Consider the following 11908-nt stretch of genomic DNA (forward strand, 5'->3'; position numbering starts at 1 on the left):
ACTGCCACTAATAGCAGGTATATCGTGCAACAGCACTATATACAGAGCACCGGCTACGCTGGAAATAAGGGACATCAGGCCCCGTAGTTCCGGAGATCAATTCAGACTTTCCTAATTAAAACCGACGAGTACAGTACAACTTTATCTACTTTGATATTATAATATCTGGAACCGGACGAACATGGGTCAAATATTTTTCGATTGCCTATCTACAAAGTTGCGTTAAATCGCTCCGTAACACTGCAGCCGTCCTTGAGCCCTTCCACAGCAAATCGGCCACACTTTGCACTCCATATCAGGTATTTTCATGAAATTTAAATATGACACAGTTGGCGTAAAAATAGGGGGAGTTTAAGTCATCGTTTTGCTGCTTTCGCATTGGTTCGATAATTACAGACTGTGGAATTTTGCAATTTCTGCCTACTTTCGTGGAAACAAGTTCGATAAATCAATCCTTATCTGCGAGACTATTAATCACACAAAATTCGTTCTTCTTTTATTTTAATGGAGACCATTTGGACTTCTTGAATAAATTTAGCTGCTAAAAATCGCGGGCTGCTCTGCCTCATATAACCGGCCCAATCTAAATAATTGCAAACTTTCACAGCCTGTATTTTCTAACCAAATTCGAAATCGGCAAAATGATGACTTAAACTCCTCCCAATGTTACGTGGAATGCACTATATTTCAATTTCATCGAAACCCGAATCATCGAATGCATAAAATGATCGATTTGGCTTAGAGTAGCCGAATAACATCCAAAACTTCTACGATCATTAATTTCCTAACACCTAAACGGGCATCCCTTAATCTTTCACGCCGAGCTACCTCATCAAACTTCTGCCTAAACCAAAAACTTCGTGTCTCACTGCAAATACCTATGTACACCGATCTGCGTTAACCGAACTACCACACGTGCATCTATCGTTACTCCACCGACACGGGTTTCTTCGGAGCAGAACGAACACACCACTCGATGGAATTGTCCGTTATCGTTAAATAACAATTTAGCTTCACTGTTATACTCGATGATACGCCTTGAAACTTTCTCTTGGCCACGGAAAGTACGCTGAAGGCGTCGATAAATGTCGGGGTCAACCGAGACGCTTGGCTCGATACAAATTCGACCAGCTCGATTTCAGTAAACCGTACGTTCACCCTCGCAACCTGTAGCCAGGCCGCGCCACACTGTGCACCGTGTTATCCAAGCCGCCCATTTCTGTCGCGTTTCCATGATGAACGGCCGATGAAACCCGATCGGTCGCAGGAATCGGCTTCTCTCCGGCAGAGAGAAACGTAGACGGGATCGGAATTCTTTGAAAGTGTCCTCTCCCGCGTCCGTGGGTCTTCGCCGCGTGTGATTTCTAACGCTGATCGAAGCGAGACGTTCCCTGGCCGATGTCGAAAATAATATCGCGACATTGGGACGCGTGGGCTTTGCCGCCAAGAGGTATCCCTGTTCCGCGGTGCACGTCGCCTCCGCGTGACATTTTCTCCACCGATACGCGGGCCTTCGCTAATGAATGGGCTTGGGAACAATTGTTTACCATTCGACTGATCTCTATGGAGAGTTAGGATCGTGGTGAGAATAATTTCATCGTGGGTGTCTATAGTGGTGACTTGGCTAAGGTAGCTACTAGTTTAGTGTTCTAGGACTGCTAATTATCTGGTATTCAGATCAGCGTTGGAAAAGAAAATTGGCGTGTAAAAAATTGAGAATTTAAGAGGCTTTATGAAACAGTAGTGTATTACCATTTTAGTAGCGGCATTGCCATTGTATCTGGCAGCTAAAGGAGATGGAATTAGCTGGGGTTAAATTGATTGGGCTAAAATTAAATGAACGTCAAGCGTGTTACAGACAAGCGGCTACTCGCGGATCGATATTGGTATAATTTTAGAATTGCTGCGATTTTGTAACGCGACCTCAGCTTTTGTCGAGTTCGATAATAATTGAGTGAGATTCGGGATTAATCTTCGAGGCTATTCACCCGTTTTGTAAATGTTGATTCAACGTTGCGGTGTGAAACGTTCGAGGAACACGAACGCTGCCCGTGGCGATTATTTTCGGAATTAACACAACGCCTCGGCACGGCCGTAATCGAAATTTTTAACGCCTAAACATCCGGTACGGTAACCCGATAATTAATCCAGTGGTATCATCAAACAGCGACGATTACTGGGTCAAAGACAGCCGCTTGCAATGATTACCGTATCGCGCGAGTCAGAATAAATCTGGAGAACGAAATCCTTATCCTAATCTATATTAATATCGATAAATCCTTTTTGGCTCAGCAGGGTAAATTCTTGGAGATGGGTCAATCAATCAAGTGATTCAATCGACCCAAGGAGCCCCCATTTCGTGAGAGAAAAGAATAGAAATTACCCAAGTCTACTTATAGAGGTACGAACTTATTTCTAGAGTATTAAATGGAGTACGATATTCTATTGTTTCTGATAAAATAACACTTCATTCGTTTCGTGTAAAATCAAGGACGACTTATTAGAAGCAAGCGTCACCAATCTCAACCAACCTTTTCCTGAAAAATCTAGAACATTTACACACAGCATTTACGCCAAGGTGCATTATTTGCAAAGATACTTAATCTCGAAGTTTCCGCAAATGAAGGTGTGCCCTGATTACTCCCAGATAGATCGTATCTTATTCGGAAAGTAAGTTCCGTGATATTGAACCTCTAGCTTGACATATTGTTCTCTTATCGTCGAACGGTTCAATATTTCCAGAACCATTATCGTCGATTATCATTTTCGCAGCGATTCCCTACTCAACAGAATTTGAGAAACAAGCTTTCCAACAATTTCACGCAATACTCCGAAAGTTCCCCAAACCCAAGAATGCAAATCCAAAAAGGAGCGCGTCGAAATTCCCCAAGCTGCTCCTTCGAATCTAATTCCTCTACCATTCCCACGCCGCCAAAAATCACAAACTCGATAGAAGGAAATTCCTTTCAACTGCCGTGGAAGTTCCTCGACCAGAAAGAATTCGCGCGATCGCAGATAATCGAACAGTCCGACTCGCTTTCCGTCTCAGACTTTCACCAATTCTTTTTTTTTTTTGCCAGAGAAGTTCCCGATGCTTTCCCATTGGCTCCTTAAAAAATGCCAATTGTTCTTGGCGCAGAGCGTTCGTCGTCAACAAAATCGACTGGTCGGAGCATTTGGGAGCCACCCCTCAGACTCCTCCCCGTGTTCAACCTAACAGCAGTCGCAGCTGAGAACCAGTCGCTCCTCATTGAGAGCTTCTCAACGAGCCCGTATTCCGGATGTGCGCGGGCAAAGGACGGCCGTCTCGTCTCACTGATTCATCGTCCAAATTACATCAAGCCGATCCGTAGGCCAATCAACTGGACAGAGTTCAACGGCGAAACGTCCGGGCGCTGTCAGAACAGAGAGATCTGAAAACCGTAGCCCACGGCTCATTAAACCGCGCTCTTGTGAAACCAGGGAGCAGATACCGGTCGATATCTCGCGACACTGTGACGTTATCGTCCGTTTTGACCCCTCGCATCTCGATACCGCTGCTCCCTTCATCGTTTTATCAGCTTTCTCTCTGTTCAACGCACGCATCGTCCTACGCCCGCCCGTCCTCCCCTGCCTCTTTCTTTCTCTCCTCCCCCTCATCCGAGGGGCACAAGTCGTGGCGGCGAAGGTTGCACAATCGCGGGACGGCCGTGTGATCGGCGGGGAATTGGGAAAGGTGGGAACCAAGCGGAAAAGTGGACTTTCTCCCGGGACAAGTTAATCCACCGGCGCAACGGCCACGGACGATTATGTCACTCCCACGACTGGCGAATTAACCGGAGGATAAATTGATAGAGCTGCCCGAATTCCAGCCCGGCTACGCGCCGCTCGTTTTGTTCCGAGAATGCTACTAGCGGCTGATCCCGCGGTGTGGTAGAACGCGAGGATTCGCGCGTGCGGGGTTGCTGGAAAGGGGTGGCTCAAAAAGGTCTTGGTCATAGGTCTTTTATTTTTGTCCACAGCTGTAGAACTATTTCATAAATAATACGATTAATGTAAATATGAATTTCGAGCATATTAGATAATACGAATATTGCAAGATTATCTTGTTACGTCGACAATGAATCGTAACATAATTTCTGGTTTTACCTGAAGCAAAATCCATTTTCTAACGCTGTTAAGTTTGAAGTTGCATGTCTCTTACAGAATTGCAGATTAAAAATTGCCTTTAATGCAAAAACATGCTCAGATATTTAAAAAATACAGTACAATTCACAGGTCTTTAAAATAAAAAACATTCTTTTACTCGTGGCCTTGATTTCGGGCAAAATCGCCACTGTGCGGCGCAGGTCCATAAATCAGTCCTTCCAGAATAAATAGTAAGTTTGTAATTCAACGATGTATGTCACCTATCCACGGCTGTTTATGCTCCCCATTGTGAAAATGAAGAATTACGACAGATTACACTGTGTTTCGTTATTCAGTTATTTTAGTCACCTGTACCTGCCTTTACAAGTATCATTCCAGGTCTCTTAAACGACAGCTTCTCGTCGATTAGCGGCAATGTTGATACGCTTTGCTTCAAAGCTTCAAAATTGTTGCTTCTTAAATGGTCCCATATTCTCACCTCCTAGGGTGGACGGCTCCGTAGAACCAGGGTTCTTAAAAATTGCCTGAATGATGGAAAGTGATCGTTCGTAATGAGAATAATTATATCGCGGGATAATGTAACAAGTGTTTCTCTAACGACGAGGATCGTTTTCGTCTGAAGGCGACCTAGGCTGTCTCATAGATCCGACACTTTGTGTCAGAGGCCCGTCGCCGTGTCTCACATGCTTCATGCAAATGAAACGTGGCTTTAATGTAAATTTAATGGACACTCGGCCGATCGTTCTGAACGGAACAAATGTAACATTTATGGAAATCGTGTAAAGCCGATGGTCTCGCCGTTTGGCCCACTGTATTTTTTATCTCGACGATTTACACAAACGTTCTGCGGAGGGAAAGCTGGGCGAGATGACAATTCTCGATGGTCTGCCTCGCGTTCTCCTGGTCGAGTTGCGGATGAATTTCTGGCCGAAAATGTGGGATGAAGGGCGAAGTCACTGGACGTTCTTTAAAGAGTGGCCTCTCACACTTTTCTACAATTTCTTGCTTCAGAACGATAGTTCGTTCCGTAACCGCTCCTCGACAGGCTCGTAACTTACAGATTTACATGTTGTATAATTACAACTCAATTTTATGCAATCTTCATCATTAGATCGTATTTATATGCACATATTGATTACATTCCGCGACTCGATTTTCCAAAAGTGGAACACCTAACAGTCAATATAGGACATAGGAACCATCCCAGCGGCTGCAAAAGTAGGCCACGTGGTGATCCCAATGGCACAGGGAATTCTTTAAGGAAATGCGTTGCAGGGTTTCCCCGATAAGCTGGGGCAATCAAAACATGACCGCGACATCGGTATAAATCAGTGTAAGTCCACCGTTTCAGTGTTCGGATCTCAGGTCAGCGTTAAATGCCCCGGGTGTGTACAAGAGCGAAGCCTTTATGCATCGACGTGAAAGAGCGGGAAAAAATACGGAAGCCAAGATAACGTCAGTGTAAATTCATCGACAGACAAGCCCGGACCCGTTGAGTTCGCCCCGGTGATTCGTTATGTCGGACTTTCCCCTACGTTAGATTTCTCGCCGCGGCGAGAAGCATAATGCAGTTAGCGCAAAATATGCAAGGAGAACGTGTGCCACAGATAATGCGAGATTAGAATTTTATGACCCGCTCTGTGCACGGCAAAAGGCCACTTTCCACTCGCATTTTCGTAGCAGGCGAACACCCGTGCGGCCATAAATCCTTTTCGCCACACGCTCGCTAGGCTCGCGCACCGCCATAGGGTATTAATAATCCAATGAGAATAAGCCGTATAAATTACCGACGCAATTAGTAATCGAATCTGGTTACACGACAGAATCGGAGCCGCGGTTAATCCATTTAGGGGCCGGCCATTTACAAATATTTATTGTCCGCCGTGATGTGAAACTTCGGTTAGGCTAGCACGAGCATACCTTGAACCGGCTGCTGGGTCAAAACGAGCCCCTGCGGAGTCACCGCGGATCCGTGGAAACATTCGGAATCCACGGTGAGCCCTCGAGCACCAGTCGAGAATCAATGCGTCACTACTAATTTACCTCTAAACGATTGATTGCGTGCGGTACTGTGGTGTGGCCGATGGGATTTCTGATGAGAACGTGATGTGACTGAAGAAGGATCAATAGAAACTGGGGACGATAAAAAGCCAGCCCTTGCGCAGTCTTCGTTATACAACAAAAACTGGATTCTGTGTATCTTAAGGGGAGGTTCGAAAAATCGATTTTTTTTATTTCATTTTTCGAATGTTGAACCTTTTAGGAACACGTGTTTAAAAGGATTTGTTGAAATTCGTAAAATTCCGAAGTTCTAGGCATTTGAGTAGCGGCAAATGCATGGGTAACATCTGGCCACTCGGCGCTCACGTAAAACTTTAAAGGCGTTTTTCTCGAAAGAGTGTTTTCAAAATCGGTGGAACCTGTATCTCCAAAAGTTAATATCCGATTCGACTGAAACTTTTTTTGTTTTGAAGTATATACTTCTGGCTAGGGGAGGAACCAGAAAAATAAAAAAAAATTGAAAATTTATATTTTTTAAAGGCGTTGAAAGGACGACAAATGTAGAGAAAAAGTGATTGCAAACTTCAAGTGTCGTTATTTTCTAAAAAAATGTCATTTTTGTATTTTTTGCTCCCCTCCCCTAGCCAGAAGTATATTCTTCAAAATAAAGAAAGTTTCAGTCGAATCGGATAATAACTTTTGAAGATACAGGTCCAACCGATTTGGATAAATTTTTTTACGCCTCGACTTTAACGACTCCCTAGTGCCGTCTGCAGTGATTAATTATAAACCAAAAAATATATTTATATAATTTAAGGCATCCTTAATATAATGCAAAAAGTCCGATTAAATTATATATACTAGTTTTCCTTTAATTAATTCCTAAAGATCACCTATTTTTGTGGGCTCTAGACCAGAACCTCCCCTTAATATTTTCTAGTTCGTAGGAACATGGCTTCAAGAATGAGCAATGCCAAGCTGCTCTGATTAAGCAAATCCTTTCGTGGGCTTCTGAGCAGATAAACTTATACCTCCAATTCTGTGCAAAGGTGCAAGTATTTTGGGATATAATTACTGTCCCCAAGAGTCCAAACTCAACTACAGGGGGACCGAGGCGCAGCTTTGATTAGAAACCCTGGAAGACGCAGGGAATCCAGCCCTTACACACCCCCACGGGGCAGACAGAACATCTACCATAGTCTAGCTCCGATTCCCGCGATCCAGTCTCCCCATCGCTCTATATAAGGCTGACGTGCTTACAGAACGCCCAGTTCGAGGCACTTTCACGCTATCAACAGTGGTAAACTAATTCAGGTACCCCGGGACAGCCAGTTCCCGTTTGGTAGACATGCTAAGGGAATAATCCCATGCAAACAAGCCCCAAGCCCAGGGGTACGCACAAAATACCCCAAAAACCTTCGCTTCCTAGTAACACACCCTATTTCCCTCATGGAGCAAACAGCACCTACCCAAGGAAATCATGAAAACTGAAGCTGCAAGTCCGGTTGCCAGCGATTAGGGAAAAGTGAAACACCCGTCTGAAATTCCGCAGCTTCCAGCGCGCCGCTGACTCAATCACACGGTCAGACGAGCTCGAGAAGGTATTTATACCCGCGCGCGCCTCGCGCCACGGCTATCCAGCGGTCCGAGCTATCTTTTATCAAAAGCCCCGGACTGATAGAAAAGAAGAGGTCCGGAGGAGCCAGCGGCCCCGGAGACCGTGTCTCCACGTGGCAATGACAGGGGTACCTGGCTTGGCCAAGGTTGTGCCAAGACAGGACGGCGGGCCGCGGGTAAAATCTATCCGCTCCTCGAAGAAATCCTGGCCGGCTGCCAGTGAGAGGGCCAGACGTTAGTCATCCCCGCGGGAGGCTCGAACGAGGAAGAAAGGGAGCCGCGGGCCGGCTAATAAAAGACAAGGGAAACGTAATTCCACCCGCGCTCCAATAATAGCGCCGCCGTTCAACGACGCTTCCGCCGTTGGCGCTCTTGTCTTTCGGCCCAAGTATTTTCATCGGCGATGATTTACGAGGATACGCGTGACCATTCGAAGCTGTTGCAGCCCGTGCGTTCGGACAGTAACAAGCCCGCTATCCGTGAACAGAGAGCGCGAGAGAGTCGCGATGCCCTCGGAACTGTTACACTTCCACCGCGGCCTATTTATGGCCCGAGAGCCTTCGTCCCGTGTACGGGCGTGCTCCGCACCTTCCTTTTTCATTCTGGATAACGAATCGCGGAAGTGGAGGACCTTCTGACGTACGATGACTCCAGAGGGCGGCCCTCGCCGGCAGAAGGGCCGAGGATTCCTTCGGATGGAAGCTTCTGCTCCTATGTCCTCCGTGGCGCAAGCTTGTGGCAAATCCGCCTTCAAGAATTTGGACTTCTATATTGTCTATTCTCGAGACTGGTTACGAAAACACGCCGGCGCCAACCGAAGTGTTAATAAGATCGAGCACCGGGTAGATAATAGCGAACACGGGTAGTCCGATCCAGGTAATTTCTGGAAAGTGCCTTCGGTTAAGAGTGATTTGTATGTAATGCAAGAGTAGCTCAGGGAATAAGACAAAGCGCTGTTAAAGTGTGATTAACTCGCGCTACTTCCTGCTACTGGACGTAGGCACTCTTTCATTCTTCCATTTCTGCGTATAATGCGATCGTGATTGCTCGGATTACTGCGCAGTTAATTATCAGAGAGAAGGTAGCAATTCCTCACGATAATGGCGCGGGAGGGTGCAATTAGCTGTTTCATGTGCCCGATTTTGTGAGTTTCTTCGCAATCGAAGACGTTCGTATCGTAACGCGTTTTACTGTCGCGTCGGCGCAGCGTATTCAGATATATTAAAGGAGACAATTTGCGCAAAGGAAAGCGCGTCTTTATCTTAGAAGAACTTGACGGCGACTCTTAATAGGTATCAATCATTCGCGGCTGTCTAGTTAGCAACAATTGCATATCTACGCACTTCGTATACAGTGTCGCACAATAATAAGTTGATTTCAATACTGCAACGCTCTGACAACGACACGTCGAACACGTTAAATATCGGACAGCGCGAAATTTGTTCTTCAGGTTTGAAATAAATGAGCAACTTGATATTGCAGAGTTTCGCTCTCGATCTCTTTTTGAGCACGACGATCGAGGAGAAAAATTTTGGGGACATGTAATATTCTATGTGGGAGTCTTAGTGGAAAAATCTGACGCCGCCATATGTGTCTCGTTCACGCTCCCGGGGGTAATATCTTGCAGTTAGTCTAAATGCAGGTATTCCAGCTCCAGGGAACGGTTACGAAGTCTTAAGAAAGATATTCGAATGTAGCAATAGAGAGATAATGATGTTATATGGCACTGAATGGTGGAATCCAGAAAGAAATGTTCCACCTGCTTCTTTCAGTGTTACAAGGTTCCTTAAGATTTCTCTTCTCGCTAGATGAAATTAGCACTATTCAAAGTAAAGTAAAATTCGTTGCAACTTCGACCAAGATGGCAGCCTGAGCACTAGTGAATCCACAGGTGCACTTAGTCTTTTCTTACAAATTGTGTCAGATACTCATCCCCAATTTAACAAACCTTCGTGCCCATTATCTACAGGAACCAGTGCTTCATAATTCCCCCTGTAACAAGTACTACTCTCCACTCTGCCAATTATAATATACACCCCCAAAATGGACAACCGAAAGCGCCTTATGCCCAAGTTTCTCTATGTTCCCTGAACTCCGCTTCCGAGCACACAGCTACAGCGAGGCAACGCTTCAACATCGCCAGTTTTTCCGCGTCATAAATAACCGACTGGCGAGCTATCGCGAAAATAACCAATGGGAACAGCCGACACTTGGACGGCAAAGGTTTAACACTATGTGCTCCCCTTTCGACATTGTGGAATATTCTTTCTCTAGGCCTGTGCCCCTGTGTAAGGCACATCCAGCCGTTTCACAACCACGACAGATCCATAAACAAACGCGAGCACACAGGACAACACCTGTTCATATTTAGCCTTCGTTTCTAATAAATACTCGGCTCGGTATCTCGCCTACCACGCGGTCCTTCTCTCTCCCTCCTCGGGCCTGTCAGTCGATACATCCAGTTAGAACCGATACTACAGCGAGCATCGTTGTGAGCACAAGTGTTTAGCATAGTCGGGCAAGTTACTCGGGCAAGACAACGAACGAGTTTATAAAATAGAGCGACGCGCCGATAGGACACGTGAAAAGTAATCGTACGTGGCAAGATAAGGGGGCGCCAATTTCCATGTCGGTCGGCCAGAAAACTTGGCGGTGGCCAGCGCTTCGTATAAATTACGGGCGCCTGCCAGGTAATCGGTGCACCCGTAATTGTCGATGCACGAGGGACATTGCCGCGGGTCGCGGGCGAATAACGATAAGACGTGAAGCAATTTGTCAAGTGCCGATATACGATCGAACGAAACCGCGCCATGGGACAGTCAATAAAATCCGGGATCTAAATTTATTCTCTGGCGCTACGCGTGCCCGCCGCGGCGGGCCGTGGAATTTAATAAAGCTATTTTATGCGTGATTAACGTCGCGGGTAAATCGATCGAAATGCACGACGCGGGGACATTTATTTTAACCTCGCCTTTCAACCTGATGGGGTGACTTATTTATCCGGGGCTTAAATGGCCGGGTTAACGTCTTGATACTAAAATAGATGGATGAACAATGATTGTTCCCGAAGTATTATCGTATTGCTACGAGATTAGCAAATTCGCCGAGGCTAGGGTCAGACAGTGTGTCACGTCGGTGGCGAAGAGACCTGAAAAGTTTCGCTATTTTTCGGCTGTCTCGTGTTTCAGCAGTTGCACAGAGTTACGGGGATGCCGAAGCAAAATTTCTGGTACTAAGAATACCAGCACGAGACCGGAAATCTTTCACGCTGTTTCTTATCCGCGTTTCTTTCGAACTTCTCATTCCCTCGACGAGTGGGCCACGTACGAGTATAAAAGGTACTTGTTGTCTTCGGATTTCATGATGGAGATAGTTTGCAGCACAGGCTCTAAGGAGTAAAGGGGGTCGCTTACGGGGCTGTTTATGTTTTATGGAACGAAAGAAGTTTGCGCGAAGAGGACCTTTTTTGTCAAAAATCGATTGATTTTTCTACAGAGGCATCGTGAAATACATTGACGCGCGAAACGAACGTTCCCTGTCACGAAAAATCCTCCCCCACACACTCGATTTAAAACTGGTTTATGGGCGAAAAAGGAGTGGAATTATGGGAGGAGACATTCAGCTGAGAAACCCGAGGCTTCGTGTATCAACTGAATGTACCTACATGCGTAAAGCTTGATTTCCCCTCGATACACTTTCTTCTCATTACTTCCTTTTATATCGAACAAAAACGAAATTAACGGCCACTTAATTTTAATTTGTCATGACAGATAGAAACGCATTACCTTATATCGCCCTGCAAACTCTCTTAAATAATGCTGCGCACAGTGTCGCCTTCTTAACTTCAATTGACTCATATTCTACGAAACCTGTCACCCTGTTCTAATCTATTCAGAATTAAATCCAATAAAATGGCCTAGCAATGGATTTTAAGGGAAAGCGGATTGTTCTAGACAGACAAGGAGAGGAGAACGGGCAGAGAAATGAACAGCTAGATTTTTTTATACAATTTTGAAAATCCATGAAGTGCATGCGAAGTTTGCGGGCTTCAAAGTGTAAGTTACGGTTTAATTTCGAGAGGAACACGACGTTATATTCCATTCTGCAAACTCAACCACAACCGCAACACGATATTCGGTGGATCGAATTTATTCGACGTGCA

General features: G+C 45.6%; 1 protein-coding gene across 4 annotated transcripts in view; it reads right to left on the reverse strand.

The window, feature by feature from the left end:
• LOC143370431 (tRNA dimethylallyltransferase) overlaps positions 1-11908 on the reverse strand; it is a 116731-nt gene that overhangs the window by 54786 nt on the left and 50037 nt on the right. The window lies entirely within an intron of this gene.

This window comes from Andrena cerasifolii, chromosome 6 (assembly GCF_050908995.1).
Source record: "Andrena cerasifolii isolate SP2316 chromosome 6, iyAndCera1_principal, whole genome shotgun sequence".
Taxonomy (NCBI): Eukaryota; Metazoa; Arthropoda; class Insecta; order Hymenoptera; family Andrenidae; genus Andrena; species Andrena cerasifolii.